General features: G+C 53.8%; 1 protein-coding gene across 1 annotated transcript in view; it reads left to right on the forward strand.

Moving 5' to 3' along the window:
* Positions 1–229: 229 nt before the first annotated feature.
* LOC309681428 (acidic leucine-rich nuclear phosphoprotein 32 family member B) overlaps positions 230–22,978 on the forward strand; it is a 239,592-nt gene continuing 216,843 nt past the window's right edge. Inside the window, exon 1 of the mRNA XM_082495315.1 lies at positions 230–233. The gene's annotated coding sequence lies outside the window, so the exon portion shown is untranslated. The remainder of the gene's footprint in view (positions 234–22,978) is intronic.

Below are 22,978 nucleotides of genomic sequence, written 5' to 3' on the forward strand. Positions count from 1 at the left end.
GGGCTGCAGGGGTGGCTCTGTGTATATGGGGTCGGGGGGGGGGGAGAAGAAAGCCCATCTCTGCCTCCAGAAGTCCTCTGGCAGTGGCAGGGGGGACGGAGCAGCCCGGAGCGGGGAGGAAGGAGCCCAGCCCGAGCACTGGGTCTGGAGCCGAGCGGGGAATACAACACAGATGTGTCTGCTTTCATCCAGCTGTGCGTCTCCAGGACCCCTCTTGCAGGACTGGGGCTCGAAGGCATTTTCAGGCCTTCCCCATTACATCTCCAGTGCAGAGCTGGGAGGATACTGTTGCACAAAGGCTTTCATCTCCCCAGCTCAGGATGTTGCCCGATGGCATCAGCGCCAGCGGTGTCTGAGCAGGACACAGGGCAGGCACACATCAGCGTGGTGGCTCGTCCCCGACGCAGCTCAGTGAGCAGAGCTGAGAATGCTCACAACTTGCTGCACGCAGCGACTCCTCCTCAGTGGCAAATCCCGAGCGGTGGCACTCAGGGGCACTCCGGGGTGACAGGCAGGGAGGCCATAGGTCCCCTCCAGCTCCAGCCATGCCACCCATCGTGGGGCAGCTTCAGGACCACGCTGCTGGCAGAGCATCTCCTGTGTGGGCTCCCTCGCCTGTTGTAGTCCCAGGCAGGAGGGTGAGTTCTAAACATACCTAAACACCCTTAAATACCTTTTAAACACCCTTGAACACGCAGATGCAAACTGGGGTGGAGGTGGCCTCCCAGTGCTCCCCATCACATCTGCACCCCGAGCTCTGGCAGCACTGTGCCGGCAGCTCGTGCTCGGGATGTGCTCAGCATTGGCTTTTACCCGGCAGGTTCCTGCATGGAGGGGCTGAAGCCCCTGGCTCCTGCCTGCTTGGACCTCAGGGAGCAGGTCCTTCATCCTAAGCAGGGTGCAGAGCTGCGGGCACGCACCCTTGGACCTGCACCCCTTCCATCTCCAGGTGTCTCTTAGGGATCAGGCAGCTGCTGGAGCTGGGGCCAACTGACCCTTAGTCAGCCTCTCCTCCATCAGCCCTTCCCGGCCAGCTCCCAGAAAGGCTGGGCAACCTTGGAGATGGTCAAAACTTCCCAAGATAAGGCCCTGAGCAACCTAAGTGAGGCCCTGCCCTGCACAGGGGTTTGGATCTATCACCTCCAGATGTCCCTTCACCACCTCACCATCCTCACCCAGCTCAGCAGGAAACTGGCTCTGGTGAAGCGTTACCTTGGGATGAAGTCAGGCATGGTGTTGCTTGATTTTTGTGCTGCTCACCGGCTGTGTTATTTGCTGTGGGATGTCGGGATTTCCATCATTCCTTCCCCAGCCACCTCTGCTGTCGTTCTGGACCCGCCACACCAGTCCCACGGCGAATTGCACACCCAGGGACACCCTCAGACGTGTCTCTCTGCAGGACCCGGAACCACAAATGCTCCAAGGGCGAGTGGGCTGAATACGCGTCGTTTGCTTCACCTCCTCTTCCTAAGCATGGAGAAACGCGATGCTGACGTGCGTGCCGGGGCTAACCTCTTCCAGCTGCCACAGGCTGCAACGTTAGTCTGGCTGTACTTGTTGGGCTCAGGAACCGCCTAAAATCAGTTGCTGGCCTCTCCTAAAATTAAAAAAAAAAAAAAATAATTGAGAAGTGCTGAGCAGGAGAGGTAAGAACCCTTGCAAGGCCCCAAGAGGCACGCTGAGCTGCTGATCCTGCAGCATCTCCCACGGCCATGCCATGTCTCCCTCGGTGGTGGCTCCCCTCCGCGCTCTCCCACCCAAGCAGAGCTTTGCCCTGTTGGAAATCAGGATGTTGCATTGCAATGTGAGCGCTGGAGATGCTGAAAAGACCACGAAAAGAGGCAAATCTAGCTTTGGGAAGGGCGTAGGTGCCCCTTTGAAAGCAAACCATGCTGGGACAGCCCTGCTAGGGCATAGCTGAAGACATTGGCAGAGGCTGCTCTCGGCATGGGGTGCTCAGGGAGACCACGGCCATAGGAAATGGAGGGATTGAAGGTCTAGAGAGGAGAGGCTCAGCGCTCCCTTAATGGCTGGCTCATTCTTTCTCCTGTCTTCCTCGTGTTTGTTTTTGCAAGCATTAATATGCTGGGATTGTTTTCTTTAGCGCACGTCGGGTCTGAGGGGGTTTCGCTGGGGGTCTGGGATCTGGGTGACCTTGCCCCATCAGGAGACCTTCCCAGCAGCGGTCTATGGAGCATGGCCCACGGTTGCCCCAGGTCCCCACAGCACCGCCAGGTGCCACAGAGGTGCCCCTGCCACAAAGACCGCCCGGCCCGAGCTCACAGGGTGCTGCGAGATGGTGGGACCAGTGGGGTGAGCAGCAGTGATGGGCGCTGTTGCTCTTCTCCCTGAAACGAGGAGGCTTCACCTTGATGCGCCTGGCTGCTCCGCAGAGCCACATTGCACGACACCCTTCTGCTCTGCAACCCGCAGAAGGCAGCAGCTGTCCTGCCAAAATCCCAGTAGCTGCTAAACAAACAATTTAATGCAAAACAGCCTCAATGGAGCAGGAGCAAACGTGCCCAAGAAAGCGTCGAAGCCATTACAGAGGCACAGCAAAAGCGCATGACGTTGCAAAGGCTCTGCAGAGTGCTCAGAAAGCACAGCCTGGTACAATTTGCATCTTTTGTTTTAACTAATGTTTTCCTAATGACGTGCGTAACACCATTAGTGATATGTCATTTCCATCTATCCCACGGTGTTTGCTAAGAGCCCAAATGTCAGTCTGTCCGGTTGTCCCTGCAGCCAGCGCCTGCCCGTCCCCACGCCTCACCCTGCTGCATCTAGCAGGGTTGGTACCAGCAACTTCTGCCTAAAATCCCGAGGAAGTGAAATCCAGAGTGTAACGGGGAGCCTCTGGCTCGTGGAGGAGGTTTGGGAGTTGCTCGTATTTGGCTTGGCTGCCTCCTCTTGACCAGTCAAGCTGCCCTTGATCCACCAGGGTTTAAACCGGCCCCAGGCTGATGTCTTGCCGGCTGACAGCTAGCTGCGAGCAGAGCCCGGGGATTTCCCTTGGCTTTTCCAGTGTTTTTCCCGTGGAGCAACCTGGGCTGGGGGGAGGTGTCCCTGCCCAGGGCAGGGGGGTGGCACTGGATGAGCTTTAAGGTCCCTTCTAACTCCAACCATTTGATGATTCTATGCCCAGGAGGGATGCTAATCAAACTGTTGCCTGTCCCCAAAAATGAGAGATTTGGCAGAGGAGAGCTGCTGAGCGAGCCTGCTCCCAGGCTTGGAGCCAAAACCAGCTGTTACCAGGTACCACGGGCACCTTGTCCTGATTCTACATGGCATCTACAGCTCGGCTGGAGAATGAGTACGGGACACTGTGCGATGACACCTCAGATATCTTCCTCATGCAGACATTGTCAAAGAGCCATTAAAGGCCCTGGATTTCCACGTCACTCGGCACAGGGAGGGATGCGCTGCAGGTTGGTGTTGCTCTAGGCCACCTCTCACAGCCTCACTTGCCCCGTCAGCCCTTTGGGAGTTGACGGAGTTCAGAGACATGATCTATAGCAAGAGAAGATGTTATGAACCACTGGGATGGAGCAAAAAATTGGAAGCAGCCAGCAAATACATGGTACATAATGTCACGCTCAAAATTACTAAGAACAAGTGTCCATAAACACTGAGGGGGGAAATCTAAGCAATTAAGTAATTTTAAATGTCAAATAGCCCATGGACCCCACATTTGGACATGACAGATGAACAAAAACATAGACATTAAAAATTCCTGAAAACTAACAAAGGAACAATGATTAATTTCTCTCTGTTCCAGGGCAATCGCATTATATACACACAAAGGAGTCATAAAAATTCCAGGATGACGGAACAAAATCCTTATAGAGCTCCACAGATAAAATACAACCATACTGGAAGGAGCTGGAACGGTCCAGGGAAGAAGCGTGCCTGGGGCTGGCTCATATATATCGTGCTGGATAAAACACCTTCCCTGGAGGATGCGACTGCAAGATTAGACCTGGTGAAAGTGCTGATGAACATGAATGCCATGTCCCAGCTAGAGATGGGACAAATTCGTCTTGTTTACAGCAGTAATTCCCCCGTGCTTGCTGCAAACAGAGCTGGGAATTGTCCCCTTGTAAAACCTGAGCGCCACGTGCCAAAGGAATTGAGGATGCGGATGCATCAGAAGTGGCACAAGCAACGGCGGTGCAGAAGATGGCAGGAGGGAAACAGGTAAAGAGATCAGCATCCCAGCCCTGCTGTGGCCAATTTAGAACTCCTATTGAGTCCCAGGTGCCGGAGCTGAGCATTTAGGAACGCAAGAAAAGGAAAGGAATAAAGTCGAATCATTTCAGTCGAAGAGGAGGCTTCATTCTTCATATAAGAGAAAGATATTCCAAACCAAAACCACAAAGAAAATATCATTAAAAGAGGCCGCAGTGTTGCTTAGTGACTGTTCATTAGCTTTTTTGTGGGATGTTTTTCATCAAAAACGGCTGTGTAGTCTGCAAAATTAATTAAGGAGGGCACTGAGCGGTGCCAGGAGCAGAGAGGGGTTTAGGGGCTGCCCCCGCAGGCCACAGACCCCGTATGAGGAGAACAGTCTCTCTGAGTGCAGCAACCATCCCCCTCGGCTCTGCAGCGATGGTCCCCTGGGACAGGCAGCCACAGAGCGGCAGCAACCGGAGATGGGGGTCCCGGCACCTCTGAGAGAGCTGCATCCCCTGTGCTTCCTCACCAGCTGCATCCCGAGTAATCCCATCCATGCTGGAAGCTGCAGCCCGGCTCCAAGCCCGCTCGTAATTCACTCTCCACTCCTCGGCAGCCCGGAGCGGTGAACCCAGCCGACAGGGACATCTTTCCCATATCCTAATGGTCCGTGAAACTTCAGCACGCTCAGGATACCCGGAGTCCTGTCTGGGAAAAGATATGGAAAAAATGCGGGGCTTTGCAGCAAAATGGTGTGAAACAGCTTGGGAAATGGGAAAATGCATCACAGCAAGGGAGGGGTGAAACAGGAATGCGGGGGCACCGCTTTTACCCATGGTGGAGGGGACCGGCGACGGCTGCGGAGGTGCCAGTGCCCTGGCAGGTCCCTGCCCGGCCCCGGCCAGCGATGGCAGCAGCCGTGCTTTGTGCCTTCCCCGTCCCAGTCCCCTGACTTCCCGGCCAGGAGAGGTGTGCCGGGTGAGAGCCATGGCAACTCTTACACAGAGAGTCAACAAAAATCAAGAAAATAATGACTTTCTCATTGAAATCTCCGGGGAGGGAGAAAAGCTTTCAGGCCAGATCTGCCTGCCATAAAACAGGCTTTAAAATTTTTCCGCGGATGCTGAAGCGGAGCTAAGGCGAGAGCCTACTCCAGCTCAGCCACATCCCAGCCGGCAGGGAGCAAGAGCTGGGGGAGCCACGGGCTGTCCGGCCCTCCCGCCGTGCCAGGAGAGATGGCACCGATGCAGCCGTTGCAGCAGTCCCTGCACTGGTACCGTCTCACCCTGGCTGCACTAGGGTGAGGATGGTTGGATCTGGGACGCTGGCCTGGAGAGGTGGGTGAGGAACACCTTGGATTCATCCTATTTTTTCATTTGGCATACATCTTGAGAAACTATTTTCTTTTAAACCCAAATCCAGTGGATTCCAAAAAACCTGCTTTTTTTTTTTTAATGGAAAAACTCAGCTAGAAGGCAGTTTTCTACACTGGGTGTAAAATGCTCCTCCTTCGCAGGCTGTCAGGGACAGTCCTTCACCTTCCCTGCGAGCAAAGGCAACCCTCCCGCCTCATTGCTCAGCAGGGACTCAATTACACATATGAAGCTGACCTGGCCAAAACGCAGCCCAGAAGTGTTTGACACAAAGTTGGGACCCTGCCAAGAAATTCCTAATTGAAAGTGGTTACCAAAACATCTATCAGTGGGGTCTCTGCCTGATGAACCCTCCTCTGTCACTGTGAATTACGAGCGCGCTCTGCTTTGAAATGAGGCAGAGTAAATCCAATCATATTTTTATGAGCCCCTCTTCCTCTTGCACGGGCTGAGCTTCGGGCCCATGCTGTGCACCAGAAGAGCGGTCGCTTTGCCTTTTTCCTTATCCATCTCCTTCTTTGAGTGACAGGTTAGATTATTAACATATTAAAAATTCAAGCTGTAATAAACCGAGTCCCAAAAAGCGAGTTGGAGCCATGGGCTGGGCAATGATGAGCAGGAGATCAATGAGATGAGAAGAAGAGATGTGATTTCCAGCAATAGGGACTCTGTGCCTCATCCCTCCCTCCTTCTCCCTGTACCATGGCCCAGGTGGGATGCTTGGAAGGGACCGGGGTACGGAGCTACTGGGGGACATAAAAACCATGTGGGTCACTCCTCAGGGGCTGAGCAGGGTTGTTGAGAAGTGAAGCAAGGAGAGAAGTGCTGTTACATCGCTGGTGCTCCTGTGGGATCTGTCTCAGTGCCTGGCAGCAGGACTACACCAGGTGCCGGCATTTCTCCCACCTCCACCTCAACTTAGACCCCCTTGACCGCCGTTGAGCCACAGCAGGCAGCCCCCAGCAATCGCCAAAGGTCTCTGGGACCTTGTCCAGGGCTCCACTCCGGAGCAATAACGAGCCACTGTAAAGCAACCTGCCTGCTGCGGAGCTATCTCCAAAGAGCTGTTTCACACCTCCTCGGGCATGAAGGTCACAGACCAGATGTTCCCCATCAGCAGTCAGATCCTAGTACATTTTAGACCGGATTTAAGCCCTGCTGTCAAATCGCCTTCATTTTCTCAGAGGGAAGCGATACTCATTTGTCAAGCAGTATTTGGCTGGGAAGGGAAGGGGATGAATGCTGATGCACAAGGAGCATAATCCTTGGGATACAGGGCAGAGCCTGCCTTTCTGAGATCTATTCCAAAGTAACTGCTGGCAGCCATGACGCTGACCTGACCAGCCGGCACCCCTCAGGGTACTGGGTACCATAAACTCATATCATCGTCCGCCTTGGCAGAGCAAGGATGCTCAGAGGTCCAGCCACCAATGCGCTAGTGGGGACCTGAGCTCTTCTGATGCCACAAGAAATGTCCCAGCTGCTTGTCAGCTCCTTGCTGGAGGACCCCCACCAGGAACGGTCCTTGTTCTGCCACCGGCCACCCACAGCCACGGGGACCCTAGGGATCTCATCTTCCAGCTTCATCCCTGGTGCTGGAACCACAGCAAACCAGAGGGAGAGAGGACGAGTCTGTGACCTGCAGAGATGTCCAGGGGAGAGGAACAGCTTTGGAGAATATCCCTTCAGACACCAGCAGGCTCTGCTCCCAGCAGGGACAGCCCTTTGGGAGCTTTGAGCAGCAGACAGCAACCTGGTAGACCCATGTGCAGCCATGGGCTTGGGGGCTGCCAATTGGCCACCGTGAGCTAGAATTCAGTCTGCAACAGAATCAGCGCTGGTGGCACAGGGAGCAGCGAAGGACGTTTTCCTGGCACTGCCCAGGGAAAGCAGAGGAGAGGCCGCTCTGCAGGAGGATTTATCTAATGCCCTCAATGCTGTTGAACACAGTAGCCTAATCTCCACAACATGTGCCCTCCGAGGAGGACTGCATTGCCCTCACCGGTCTAATGAGACACATCTCAAAGCACAGCCCCGAGCCTGAGCCTCACCCGATGCAGCTGAACCGGCCCAGGAGGTGGTTTGGGTTCTGCTTCCTCCAGTCTGCGTAGAAATAACTCAAGTCCTGATCAGAGAGCCCGGCCACTGACTGAGACAAACTCCAGAGAGGACAGATCAATGACAGAAAATGCAAGGAACTGTCCCAGGACGGTCACCTCCTTGCAAAGAAAGCTCATACCGAAGCTACTGCTTTGTGCTGCTTGTAAAGAAACCGTGCTTTTGCTGAACACCAAAGCAGGGAGCTGCTGCCAGCTCCTGACTGACCATTTAGACAGACATAGAAAGAGATGGCCATATTCTTTCAGGGAAAGGCACATTTTTTTGAGAATCAAAGACAGGGGAGAGGTCCCGTTCACTGGGAACGGTGACCAGGAGCTGCAGTGCCGGCGTGTGGCTGGTGGCAGAAGGGAGGAAGCTTGGTCTGGAGCAGGCGCCATGCAGGGCTATCTCACACACATCAGGAAGGTCAGAGCATCAGAGACATGCTCCAACATTCAGGTCCTGCCACGGTGCAGACCAGAGTTTCCTCCCTCCACCCTATGCTTCTGCTGCAGAACTGCTTTCACCACGTACCCGGGCAACATCCCTTGTGCAGGCAGTCGCCACCGTACCACCCTCAGCCTGGCTCGGGGTCAGAGCGAAGTGACACAGTGGGTTTGGGGAGCTCAGTTTGGGAGCTGCAGGTCCAGAGAGATTCAACATCTGTCTGTGTCCTTACTGCAGATCCTCAGGGGGATCCTCGTGGCTCAGCCCTGGCAGCTTGTCAGGCCGCATCCACGCTCCAGCCGCATCCTCTGCTCCAGCACCAAGAGAGGGGGTTGGAGAATTGGTTTAATTCCTCTCAGCAAAGCAGCATGTGAAGGACGTGCCTGCCCCTGGGTGCTGGTGGTGATGCTCTGGAGGGCTCAACCCAGGAGCGCTGCTCACTCCCCCCTCTCCTTTACATTCCAGAGGGCTATAATCCTTTAAAAGGCACATAGCTGGTCTCAGCGTGCTGCCATCCCGCATTACGGACCTGCTGTGCGGCTCCAGCTCCGGCTGAGGGTTTGCAGCTGGAGCTGCCTGCACGCTCAGGCTTCCGACTGCGCTGCCGGTGCTGGGAGAGCCGCTGGGGCAGAGGGGGGTCACTTCAAAGCTGTTCTGCCTCTTATAAAATCCCCTGCCATGGAAATAGGGATGCCTGGAATTCACAGATGCCTGGCGAGTCTGCAAATAAAATGTTCGGATCAGTTGGCTAGCTTGGGGAGGTTTTTTAAGTATTGATATTATGGTGACATATGGAAGCATCAGCTTAGAGCAGAGCCTCGTGCTGCACGCAGAGACAGGTTTTGCTCCAGAGAGACGCAAAGCAGTCAGGGAGAAGGCCCTTGTGCATCAGGATGGAGGAGTAACCCAGCCTTTGAGCCAAACGGAGCCACAGCCCAGCTGCAACGCACAGAGCAGTGGTGGGGGTCAGCCCCAAAACAGGCAGTGATTGAGGCAGGTATCCACCAGCCGAGCTGCAGACATTTAGAAGAACCTCAAGCATAAATGCGATGCTGAGATCCTGCCCGCCCTTAGTTGAGACACAAGAGCCGGCTGCATGTGTGCTCCCAGTCAACACCAGTGCAAAATACAATGGATTTGTTTAAATCCCCCTCACAGATCGAAGCCAAAGCAACCTGCCCCCAGGACAAACACAGCAGGAGCCTGTTATCTCCCTTCCTGAATGTGCCTCTGTTCCCAGCAGAGTTTTCCCCCAGGGCCCACAAACCCCAATGTGGAGCCAGCCCTCCATTTCCCACTCCTGGCACACTGGCGAGTCCGGCCTGCTCCTGCTCTCGGCTTTTCGCCATTGCAGCTGGCTACCAGGAGACGGTCAGCAGCGCTCGGGGATCGCTGGTGCTGTAGCAGGGACAGACAAGCATCCCAAGAGTCACCTTCAGAGGGAAAACCCTCTGGTGACAGAGGAAGATCTCTGGACACCATGTATTTTAAAATACATATCTCCATTAACAAGGATGGACCCAGAAAGGCAACTGAACCAGTTGGGAAAGCGATTTGCTCCATATTTATACTCCCAAAAAGGGATTTTGTATCCAGCCTTTCCTAGCCCTCTGGGCTGGCATCTCCTCCCTCTCCACGGAGCACACTGCTCCTGCCAGACGAGCCCTGCGCACCAGCTCCGCAGCCAATAAATCCTCTTCTGCATTAAACATTGCAGGTCTCAATTAATTAAATGAGCACAACAACCACATTCCCCATAGCAATTAGAGAAGTGGCTGAGTAATTAGATGGAATGTTAATTTAATTTCCAGGAGGGAGAAAGAAAAAGAAAGAGAGGAAAAGAAGAAGGAGCAAATGGGATTACATTTGACGAGAGGGAAATTAAAAGTCACTTAATCATAGAGCAATTAAAGTTCCCCAAACTACGCAGCTAGAAAAAAAAAAACAACACCGAAAAGGACAGGACCACCAGCACGTACTGTGAACAATGCTCACCCAGGTAAAATAACAGCTGAAGGCTCATGTGTACGTGGATTTGTATAACACCCAGCCCAGCTTAGCCTCACCTTTCCCCTTCATTAGGGAACTGGGAGAAGGCTCTTGCCTTGCAAACCACCGCTTCATCCTGGCCATACCTCCAGATAATGCTCTTATCAGCCTTCCTCAGCTAAGTAAGATCAGTCGTCCTCTGCCAGGAGAAACAGAAATGCAAGGCGAGCAACTCCCCGCAGCCCAGAGAGCGTGCCGCAGGCAAAATGGGGCTGGTGGTGCAGGGCACAGACAGGCAGGGTCACCCCAAACACAGGCAGGTCCAAGGCTGGAGGTCACCCCCCACCAGCGCTAGGTTCTGAGCAGCCGCACCCTGCATGGCACGTGCCCTCCCAGCAGGTTGTCATCTTCTCTCTGCGTATTTTTACATCTGTTTCTGATTTAAATATTGCTTTCCTGCCATTTGGCGCATCAACAGGCTTCACCCACAACCCTTCCGACAGACCATGAGTGGTCCCGAGACAAGCGATGCCCAGAGCCCAGCCGAGGGTTTGCTAGAAGGATTGAAGGCTGAAGTGGAAAAAAAAACCCAACCCTTGGGCATAAGACACGGGCAAGACGTTCAGCATCAAATTCGCCAGAGGGCTGACAGCCCCCACTAGGTCTGTGCCATCGGAGGGGCTGGAGCACCCCAGCCCACACCTTTCCCTTTCCTGACCTGGCAGCAGAGCCGTGGTGGGGTACGCATCCCCCAGCCCCTCCACGCTCAGTGAGACGCAGCTGGGTGGGTGGGTGCCAAAGCTCTTGGGTGCGATGAAGCTGCCTGAGTTCAGCTCCCGGTGGCCTCCTGCCTTATCCCAGCCTGCGGCGAGGTTGGGAGATAAAGGCAGGTTTTGTTCGGTTTAATTAGAGCTGGCATGGCAGAGCTTCTTGCTGCCAAGGACTGACAGGCAGATTAATTAATCCGCTCACCGTTGTCACTCAGAGACAGCTCTTCAGCAGCGAAGTGGGGGGAACCCTAGAGAGGAGCAGAGAGCCTCAGCAGCACAGAAAAGCCGTTGGGGAGAGGGGATGGAGGGGGATATTTTCTCCCTCTTGATGCTTTTTCCCCTTTTCCCCTCCAAGGGCTCAAACCTCCTCCTGCCTGAGCGTCTCCCCGGGGTGCTGGAGCTCCGCTAACCTCCTGCCAGAGTCAGGATTCCTTCAGCTACAGAGCTGAAAGACTCAAACCCTCCACCAGGAAACCATCCGGGACTACGGCAGGGGTTTTGCAGAGGGTAAAGCGGGGAGTTAATGCCCCTGCAGACCTTTGGGAAGCAGCAGACGGGTTGCTAGCACTAGAAGTCTGATTTTATTACAGAAAGCCATGTGAAACAAAGCAGAGCAGCAGCCTCGTGTGAACGCTGTGCCTCCAGCCAGCAAGCAGCCCGCCAGGCTGCAAACGCCCATGCTAATTCCAGTACCCACAACTCACTGGCTTTTAATTACGATGTGGCGCATTCACAGCAATCCAGGAGGAAAAAACAAACAAACAAACAAATAAAACCTCTTTTCCACCAACCAGCTGCATCTGAAGCGTTCTTTGAAGGCTGGAAGCAATCACAGCAGCAGTGAATGGAGGTGCAGCAGCAGGTCAGAGCACTGGACTCTGACTCGGAGCCAAGTTGGATGTTCCCAGCTCTGCTGACATGTCTTGGGCAGGGTTTAGTGCTCACACGCCGCTCTTCCGTGGGGCCGACTGCTTCCCATCTCCAGCCGCCAGCCCCACATGCCAATGGAGGCAGGTGTGTGGGCAGGGAGGGAGGATTGCAGGCAGCGGCAGGTACAGACTTGCTCAGGAGACAAGAGCAGGGGAAAGCTAGGACTGAGTCCTTGGGAAGGCTCAGAGAGAACAGTTGTGGCCACTTGTGCTCAAGAAAAATAAGGGGAAAGTGGGATTTATGAAGAGGAACCGGGAATCAAAAGGAATAGCATCCAGCTTGCGAGCAAGGACTATGGGAGCTATCCTTTGCAGCCTGGGAAACCAAGGAGGGAGGAGGGAGGATGGAGCTCTGCATCAGCCTTACAGGCAGGAGAGACTGCAGAGATAGAGGGAGGTGATTTAGGCTAAAGAAGAACATTTTCTCTAGTATAAACAGGCTGTGCATAAACCTGGAGGACAGCTCACAGTCACTAAGGAGATAGAAACAGCTTTGCTAGGCAAAAGCCTAGCTGCTCTGGCGTAAGGCCACACGGTATATGAACTCCATACGAGGGCCCTTTCCCCTCCATGGGTTCCCCTGCATGTCACCCCGTAGACAGCCTGGCCCCAACGTGCTCTGCTGCGGCAGTACCTGCACCCAGTCTGTCCCACCGCAGCCAGCATTCCCCGGCTTCGCTCCAGCCTCTCTCTTGGCCTCCAGCATGGCATTGTCCCAGCCTGGCTGGAAAGAACCAGGTTTAGGAAGACAGAAAAACAGCACCTCCACCAAGCCCTGCCCTCCTCAGGGTCACATCCCTCTTTGGTGGCTCAGGGGACTCCCAGCACACCCCAGCTCAACCCCAACCTCCCTCCCTCCCTGACTCCCATCATCAGCCAGCCTCCTTCAGCTCCCCAAATCTCTCCCTGCAGATCCCTGTCCCACCTCGGCATCCCGGGGGTAACTAGAGCCAGACCTCTCCCCTTCCAGGTCTCCTATCCCCCACACCCAGGTCCTCGAGTTAACCCCCACCATGCCACAGGGGCATCAAAAAAGCTTAATGGCGATGTCTCTGGAGAAGGGAATTGGTTTATATGCACTGCAGTCACTACCGAAATGTGGCTTTGCTGAGTGCTGCCCACATTTAAAGCAGACAAATAAAACCAGGGATGAAGCACAAGTACCACCCCAGTGCCAGGCGTGAGACAGCCTGTACTTTATTAAGAGTAAACGAGCCCATAAGCAGAGTCCCTCTCTAAGGTATGAAGGTCTGGCCATCACCGGCGAGGGCATGCTGCCAGAGGGGGGCTTGGGTGGGTGCCGGGCTGGGCTGCTCCCACCCTGTGTGGCTCCACCTGGCTCCGCACAGGCAAGAAGCCCCATCCTGGTCCTGTCCTGCATCCCCAGTGATGCCGTGCCTTCCGAGCATCGCCGTGGGCAGCACTGCCGCACCGTCCCAGGGAACCTTGCAGGGGAAGGGCAGAGGTGGCTCACTGCCTGCGCCTGGTTTCACAGGGTGAGAAACTCGCTGCCTGCTCCACCAGAGGCTTGGAGATCCCCCGGCAGATCCCCTTGGATGCAAATAGACCAGAAAAGGAGCAAGGAGGACTTTTGCCTAGTGGAAGGGTGTCCTCATTGTGCAAAATACACACAGAGACACTTTGCTTTCCCAATTTCCTGTCTCCTTGGGCTGCTCCCACGTCACCCCAGCTCGCCCAGAACATGATGCTGTAAAATTACACATTTGCTCCGACTCCATCCTTCCCTCGGTGAGCCTCGAGGCGGGGGAACGCACACAATCTGCTCCCGGGGTTTTGCAGAGGTTGCATAAGCCCTGCATGCCTCCGGGATGCTGCTGCCCTTTATTGTTTATTTGCTTAGCAGTAATTATAGCAGCGTAATTATAATCAGCGCTCGTTTACATAAAGAATTACTTTGCTCAGCTTCTGGGCCTCCCTGCTCTCCAAGCCACGTGCCAAGACAAACCTTGGGAGCACAACTATTAACATGACACTAGGTCCAGGAAAATAGAAAATAGGAGAGAAGGAGGGCAAGGCCCCCCCCCCCGCCCCCAGCCAACTTGGCCCAGCGTGAGACGCTGGCTGGGAAAGCTGGGAGCGCTGCGCTGTTTGCACACACCATCAAGGGGATGGGTCCAGCTATGCTGCACCTTCTGGCTGTGAATTATCGGCCAGCCAGCTCCATCCCGGCAATTAACGGGTTTGCACAGACTGGCAGGGGCATCACTCCTTGTGCTTGCTCCTTGCTACCTATAAAAACCAAATACGTTTATGCAGGATCAAGCATTTGGGCAGGGTCAAAACCTCACCTTTTTGAGTGCGTGCAGCATCTAGAGCCGTCAGCTAAGGATAGGTTTTAAAAAGAGTCCAGAGACACAAGCTCATCCTTCCCTGCAGCAAGCTGACTTGGCTTTACTCCTGAGAAATCAAAGAAAAGTCTGTAAGTATTAGGTTGATTTTCAAAAGAGTTCCCATCTGAGCTTTTCAAATAAGACCCAGGTTTTCAAGTAACTTCAGGACAGGACTGCCAAAGACAGCAGCGAGGGAAAAAGAGTTTTCATCCACGAAAACTGTGGATGAAAATATTTGCATTTTCTTCCTCTGTGCTTTCAAGGCTTGGCTGAAAAAAAAATAAAAGAAAATAAAAAAAAGAAGCCTTTTCATTTGAGAAAGCAGCTGCTCTGAATCCTTAGGGGGAAAAAATAATCCAAAACTCAATAGGTGAGAATAAAGACAGTGACTAAAAAGTTTCATTTCTAAAATCAGGTGCTTTGATAAGCATTTGGGGAGCTCCCGTTGAAAAGCCACTGTATTTGGAGGTTTTATACTGCCGCTACGCACATCCTCATCCTAGTCAATTCTTGCCCTCACCTCTTCAGATAAAAAAAAAAAAAACTAATCTGAGGTTTTTAGCAAATCTATGAAAGTTAGGAGCACGTGGGCGCCAGGGATGGACAGTGTGGCATCAAGACATCCGCATACCATCATGTGCCTGGAGAGGAGCATTGGCTTCCACAGCAGAGCCGGGCTCTCCAGCAGGCTCGGCTGCAGCTCCTGGCTGATTTTCTGGAGGAGTTTGCACAAGCCCAGATGTTGCATGTGCTGGGGTTACATTGGTTAAAATCAAAAAGGATTAATTCCCTTTGCCAGGCTGCAAGTGTGGTCTGAGCCTGCCCGTCCTAGAGCATCTGCTGCCCTGTTCTGCCTGGTGATGGACCGTCCCCAGAGTTTGTGTCTGGGCTAATTATTATTACTGGGGAGAGCGAAGCCCACCTCTCTCCTTCCCCTTCCCCAGGGCTCCCAGATTTTTTTTAAGCATTTCCCCACTGCTAATTTGCAAATTACTTATGCCACTTAGAAGACCCACACCCCTTCCAGCATCACCCCTCATCCTGCAGCCCTGCTCGGTACAGAGGCGGTGGGAGGCTGAAAGAGGGCACTGGCAGCAGTTTTGCACTCCAGCCTGTCCTGCTAAACTCTCCTTGCTTCAGCCATTTTGGAAGCAAGCTCACCCACCAGGACACAGAGCCGAAACAGCGAGACAGGTCCCTGCTGCCTTCACGCCCTTCCCTTGAATCCCAGGAGCTCTTTGACTTTCCTACTTGCCTTGGGGTGTTATTTTTCCCAGGGCTTTTTTGGGGGATGTAAGTAGGATCAGGAAGGCAGGAAGAGTCTGGTCACAAGGGAGAGGATGTCTGTGAGTGCCTGCCTCAGGAGAGCACTCGTCTGGGCTTCCTGGCTGCTCAGCCTGGGGTCTCCGGGATCTGTTCTCTGTCCCAACCGGTGATGACAGGCTTTGCTTCGCTCCTGGCAGCCACCTCGGTACAGGGCATTCGCCCCAAGGTCAGTCATGGGAGATGAGGATGGTTTGCCTAGAAGTCACGTCATTTGTGTTTTAAGGGAAGACGTGCACAAATCCTACTTCTCCTTCCCCTCCAGCAACATCTTCGCTCCGGGAAATGCCCTTCTTGGCCAATAGCCTGTGCATTGCCGATCTGCGCAGCACACCTCTAAAGACGGACCAGCACCCAGTCAGATGGCTTTGAGTCCAACAAGAGCTACCAAATAGCTGGCAGAGATCAATCATGGAATAATACTTTCTTTTTTCTTTTCATGAGCTGTTTGCATTGCAGATGTTATAAATCCCTCCGAGACAGCCGGCGTGGGGGTGAGGCAGGCTCAGAGGGTGGATGAGGTGCCTACAGATGAGATGCAGAAAGCAACCACGCGTGATGAGCCACTCCAAGGTTTTGGTTTCATTGATTATGTGTCAGTCTCAAGGAAACAACGTTCAGGAAATAAACCAGCAGAGCTCATCACTCCTGCAACTCCCAGCTCCCAAAGTCAGGCAAGAGGGCACCACCACCAGCAGCAGTAGAGCTGCTTCGTAAAAGGATTTGAGGAAAGCAAGGCTAGAAAGCAAGGACTCCTGCCACAAAAGCCCTGCACTGCCAAGACACCTTGGGGATTTTGGTGTCCTAAGTGTCACCCGCAGCCATAAATCCACAGGCAGTTGTTTCTCTGCTGTGAATTTTGTTCCCTACTGCAGCACTCACTGACTCCCTGGGGTTATAAGCCAAAAATGTGCAGGGTTAATGAGGGAAAGTTATTTCATCCTGACTCACAGGCAGCAGACTCATCCCAAGACACATTCAGACCCCACGTCTCTCTGTGCCCATTCAGTTCGGGGCATCCCAGGCAGGGGGATGCAGCAAGGATGCTCCGGCAGGACAGCCTGCTCCCCCCTGCCGCCATCCCTTCCCCGCTCTCTCGCTTTCATTAGCGCTGATCGTTCTTTCGGGCTTGGAGCCAGAGCGAAATCTCATCTCCGGAGGATACATTTTTAGACAGTTTACAGAATCTGGCTTCCTGCTTTTAAATATATTGGGTTCTTTTGTTTCCCATCACCTGGAAAGAAAAGGTGTGAGAAAAGTCAGTGTCCCCAAGTGACTCTGCGGGTGACCTTGCCATGAGTGGGCAACCTCTGTGGCTTTGGAAGGAGCCAGAAGCGGAGTATCCTGAAGGCATCCAGGCATGCTGACCAAATCTGCAACCATCCAGGCACTGCTGTCACCTCCTGCTTCCCCACTTCTGTGATGGGGTGCAACTTCCTCCCCTGCATGATGTATGGACAGGACAGGAGAGGACCACTGTCGGAGTGGAGGCACTGAGACACAAAGCTGGAATATAACAAAACAGCAGAAGGACCCACCAGTGTCAATCCTGAGAATCCATCAGCTCCTCATCAAGTCGTGGCTGCCCAGGATGGACCGAAGGGCTACCACCACCGCTGAGGTGGCATGTCAGATCCCAGCATATTTCTGCTGTGTTCCTTCTCGCCAGGCAAGCCCGGGCCAGGCATGACACAAAGCGTGCTCTGTCTCGCACATCCTCTTGGCCCCGGGTACGCGCTGGCACAGCCGCCCACCACGGGAAGCTGCTGGCAGGGGGGAATTGGCTACCTCGAGGCAGGAGTCAAAGGGGTTTTGCCAGGTCTAGACTTCCCTTCCTTGGTGCTGGCTTCAAGAAGCTTTTGAGATTACATCGTCCCTGGGCCATCCCATTCATTCCTTCTTTTCTTCAGAATTGCAGCAAGTGCTTTTCCCGCTGGCAATTTTACATCAAATGCTGTTTGCTGGAGCAGAAAAAAAAAAAAAATGCATTTTCTTACACAGAAATCCTGTCAAATGCCCTGGAAAACTGTGCATATTCTCTTTTATAGTGGCAGCTGGCTGTCAGCAGCTTGGCACTCGTCTGTTCTCCGACCCTGAGCTCAGAAACCCACTCCAGGCTGGTGAACAGCCCCTGCGGCCAGACGGCAGCTCTCTGGGCAAGCACAGCCCAGTGCTAAACCCTGGCTCTGCCCCAGGGAGACCCAGGCCCCCTCCAGCCCCATGGACAGGGAGGATGCCCCTCTCTCTGCAGCGTGGACATGGGGTGAGCTGAGATTTTTAAGAGCTGCTGGAGCAAGAGAAGCAAAGTGGGAAGGCACCAGAGGCTGTGCTAGCTCAGCAACCAGAGGAGATACTGCACTGTTAGTCAGACATCTCTCTTCAACCACAAGCTCAGCAGCAGCTCCCACACCATAAAGGATTAAGCAAGGACTGAACCCAAGGACAGCGCTCTCAAGCTTTGGGAGCAGAAGTACTCGGGAGCTCTGCTCCCCGGGACTACCGGCAGAGGGGCCCAAGCATCTCTGCTTGTGGGATGCCCTTGGGCCACAGCACAGAGCACAAAGCAGTGGGTCCCCTTGCCAGGACCCCTGGCACAAGCCATGCAAGGGGCCAGAGACGCCCCTCGCCCTGGGCCACGGCGGCCACATCCTGGCCTTTTGTTCTCGAAAGAGAGCACGCAGGCAATTGGGTGCCAGCCACAAGAGCTTGTGCGGGTGCCTGCTTCCTCCCTTGGCACACAGCAGTGCCAGGCACCTCTGGCCAATTCTTGCTTGCGTAAACAGCCCGAGTAATGAAGATAAATGAGGCTGAGTGGCAGGGGAGGGCAGCATATCGGCTGCCAGCCAGTCCTTCGCCGTGAATCAGGGCATGCTGCAGGGCTCCAGGGCCAAGCTTTTGGTTAGGGACTACAGCATCCCACAAGGTACGGTACGAGATGCCTTAGACTGGCTCCCCCAAACCACCGACCATTTGTTTGAAGAGCATGACCAGGGGGTTTAAGGTGGTTTTTCAGACTGGCTAAAAAATTCACTCATGGAGAAACACACCTCCACGTAAAATACTCTAACTCAGTGAAAAAAAAAAAACATTTCCCGAGTTGCAACCATTCCTTAGGCATTTCACAGACCCAACCAGAGGCACATGTGCTCATAACCACAGCAAGATTTCCCGTGGCTCTGACAGGAGGGGGTTCAAAGCCTGTTTTCACCAGGCAGAAGGTTCCCCCTACTCACCAGGTTCTCCCAGCACTGGGCTCAGCCCATGGGTGAGCACTGCCATCACCTCCACATTGCTCATCCAAGGAGGCCAACACCTCCATGGTCCGTGATGGCAGTCAGAGGAAACCAACCCCTGTGGTGATGCCGATGCTTCCCACTGATGCAGAGCCTCAACTTGCTGCCCTTGCCCCAGGGTCTGTGTCTGAGCTGCGTCTAAGGGATACAAGCAGTTAAAAAAACCCAACAACCTGTCTTGAGCCGTGCTAATGCTGCAGCAGAACAGAGAGCCTCTGCCAAGAAGCTTATCTGAGGCTCTTTGTGAACAAAGTGAACCCTGGAAGGTGGCGAGGCTCGGTGACAGGGAGCGGGGATGCAAGCCAAGATCGCTGCCTCTGGCCAGAGGAGAAATTTCCATCTTAGAGAGGAGCCACCCCATTCCGATAACCCCGCTGTTCCCACCACGGTGAGGTTCCTCGGGGGGGACTGGGGACCCTGCTCCCAGGGAGCTGCCGGCACACCTCACGGGAGCATCTCATGGCTCCAACTGCACAGATGGACACCTCAGCTAAAAAGCATCCTTAAGGGATGCAGCACAGGAGAGGCATCCCTCTGCTGAGCTCCACAGTGGCTCCCGCACCTTCTAAATTAGGTTAGAAAAAAGCCCCCTCACCCAGCAATTAACCCCTGCAGGCACATGGTGTTTAGTGCCTTTCTGCTTTGCACACCATAGTTTCAAGCTCCCGCAGAAATCGGGTATCACACCAGATAGCTACAATGAGCCTTTCAGCCCTTAAAATCTCTGGAAATAAACTTGAATGAGCTGTATGTCTAATGAACGTGTGGGAAAATCTCAGAGCAGCCAGAATTTCACAGAGGCCCTGACTCGAACTTTCTGCTTCCCAAATCCTCCCGAGGCAGCACAGATCGGGAATGGAAAGAGAGTGACTCCAACCGAGCGCTCTTTCCATCCCAACGCCCAGCCGGGGTCGATAAAAATCAGCTGTGACCGAGCACAGCCTGTCTATAACTGTGTTTATTTTTAATCGGGTGAATTGGTGGCTCAAAACTGAGTCGGGCCCCACCAGTTCCTGGAAATTTAATCCACAGATCACTTCTCTGGAGCTACTGTGCAGTAGCTAAGTGACCCCGGACTTCAAGCCCTCTCCGTGCAACTGGGAAGCAGCCTCCCTCCGCCGTGATTTACTGTGCTTTGCAGCTGGAAAACCTGCTGCAGCCCCAGGCAACCTCAGGGGGGGCAAAATATAAGGGAAAGCCTCTGCCCTTGCAGCTAGGGAAAGGCAGAGAGAACCACGCAAGGCAGAAACACAGGGGAGGGACCACTGGGCTGGACCAGAGATGTGAGGGCGGCTGCGTCCCGCTGCTTCGGGTGCAGACAATCAAGTCGAACAGTGCAACAGCTCTTCTGTGAGCTCCAGGTGGGCATCCAGCTGCTCCCAACATCTCCTCTCCAGAGGACCAGAACTCACTGTCCCAGGTTTGCTTTACTCTCCAGAATCAGTGCAGGGGACTCGTGAAGTGTTTCTTGCTCCCCGGGGCACAAGAAGAACAGGTCTGTCTGCTCCAGACATGCCAGCAGATAGGAGGTGGTGTGGAAAGATCCTGATTAGACTTGGCAGGCAGCACGAGCAAAACTTCCTCTTATCCTCGCGCGCCCCACCGTTGGCAGAGCTCTCCCGCTGATCCTCTGGAGTGGCAGCGGGGCTTAATCTCCATGGAGATGGATCTAATAACAAGTCCGTGAGCTGCCACAGGTGGTGGCTTGGCTACTTACACTTCACGATGAGCCAGGCTACCTTCTTACTTCTGTTCTCCATCCCTTTTGGCAGCCACCCAGGAGCATGGCAGTCTGGATGCTGGGACAGGGCTCTGGGACTGTGAGTGCTCTCCAAGCCTCCAGCCTGTGCAGACAAGAAGGGCAGAAGTAAAGCTGTGGGTGCAGCCAGGGGAAACCCATAGCATGGGTAAGACCTGGCTGCTCACACATCTGCAGCAGTCCGTATTTGGCCAGCTCGGAGACATCGTGTGCAGGCAAGATGCAGTAAAGCTGGAGCTGGGGATGTTCCTGAGCCCGCAGCTGGAAGACACTCGCCAAATCCCACTGCAGCTCCTGGAGTGGTGTTTGGCTTTCTCAAAGGATTCACCATTAGTGATAGATTTATCTTGGCTTTTGCTTTCCTTCCTTTGCAAAAAAAAAAAACAAAAAAAAAACACCAAAAAAACCCCAACCTGTTTGGACAATGCACGGCAACATCCTTGCTCAGTACAGACAGGGATTAAAGTAAGCAGATGCTTGTTTGCTCCCACTAGCCAGGGAATTGGACCTGAAACATTCAACAGAGCGAGTTTGTCTTTTCCCAGCTGGAGACTTTCCTCTGCGTGTTTTGAAGCTGGACTCCAGGCTATCCGTAGCCCTGCAGGCCTCCGGCACACACAGCCGAGCTCCCCAATGTGTGGTCCTCCGAGCACCACCAGCCTCTGCAAGACTGCAAAAATGCACCTGCACACTGGACCTTGCACAAAGAGACCCGAGGAGGCTGCACTGCATACGGCTGTAGCTGGCACATTGCTCTACAAGCAAAAGGCACCCTTTGGCATGCAATAAACCTTAACTTGAGGTAGCAATGCAGCATGGCATACAGATTTTGGAGTTTCTGATTAACAGAGAGATTACAGCATGCTGAGGGCTGGGAGGTTCAGAACTGAACCGCTCAGATGCCTGCAGGGCAAGCTGCTCTTCCCATTCACTGCCACTGCTTCGTTGCTGAAGCTGGATGGTTTTTATGGAATCAGAGTCAAAGGTGCTAGTCTTGGCAGCCTCAAAATCAGTTGCCATTGCAGAAGACTCCCCAGAACCCAATCCTACCATGGTGGCTGTTGGCTGACACCCATCTGCTCTTGCTTCCTGAAACCAGCAAAGGGGGAATGACAGAGCCAGTGGGCAGGAGGGTCTTCTGCCTGTGAAGTTTCCCTCACTCTCATTCTTGTGGTGTCAACAGGACGGACCAGGACAGCTGAAGACATTTGCTAAGAGAAGAAAAAGCATAAATAAGTAATGAAAAGGTGTTGTGATGGATGAACTCTAATTTAGAGTCTCAGAGAAGCCTGTTGGTTCTGAGATTATTCCCTCTCCTCTGCCCACAGGAGACAATCAAAGGAGCTGAACACCTCAGCACTGCTTCTCAAGGTGACGGCAGATTATCCGGCTTTCTTCTTGCTCATCAGAAGCTCTCACTCCAAGGATTGACAGAGCTGTTACTCTCTCAGATGCACACTAAAAGACAGCCTTGCAGAATGCTTGGGCACAAGAACACAGAAAATAGTCTCTTTCCTAGGACTTTTAATGCAGAACTTGTGTGCAGAGCAGAGCCCCACAACGCCAGACCTCCAGAACTGCCCCAGGTCTTGTTTGGCCAAAGGCTACGAACACACTTAGCTGTAGAACCTGCTCACACCCAGTTTGGTACCTAAATATGTAGCCAGGGCAGTGTAAATACACCTTGGGGCCCCTGGGAATCAGGCAGGAGGGAGGAATATTAATGCCACAATGGAGAAAAAGAACATCCATCACCAAGCAGAACACAGCAAAGAGTCTGAATGTCTCCTGGAGGCTGTGGGAGGCCTGGGCTCCCCTCCCTATCAGATCTCACTGGTACCGATGCGCTGAACGAGCCTGATCCAGACCCCTCACAGCCACAGATGAATCACTGCAGGTGAAGGGGACCCAGTCACAGCCCTGCCTGGAACAGACCTCTCCCATCCCACTCACTGGTTCCAGCAGCCGATGCTGCTCTCCCACACAGGCAAGTAGGAAGGTGAAGAGAGGGACAAGCTCAGCCTCTGTCCTCTGTGATATGCCAGGACACTGCAAATCACCCGCATCCCTGGGAGCAAAGACAAGGCAGGGATTTTGCATTCCCATCCCCACCACAGCTGGCTCCAGGATGGAGCACAGGGACGTGTGGCCATCCTGGTGCCAGGCCAGCCCTCGCACTGCAGCACAGTGGCTTTGCAGAGCCGCGCCAGTTGTGCCTAACCTGCTGCGGACCAGCGTTCTCTGGCTGAGCCTCCCTCGCAGGAAGCACTGACGGGCTAATGGTTGTGTCTGAATGTATTAACCAAATTACTCGCTGTGCTCTCTATTTTCCTAGAGCCCCGGCCAGACCCCAAGACTATTTATCTTGGCTTTGAACCCTCCGCCCCTCGCTGCGCAGCATGAGCACATAACCGCAGAGATTTGTTAATAGAAACCAAAGCAGAAATCACCAGTGAGGCTTGCAGGCAAGG

The sequence above is a fragment of the Vanellus vanellus genome (genome assembly GCF_965231255.1).
Source record: "Vanellus vanellus genome assembly, chromosome: 25".
NCBI lineage: Eukaryota > Metazoa > Chordata > Aves > Charadriiformes > Charadriidae > Vanellus > Vanellus vanellus.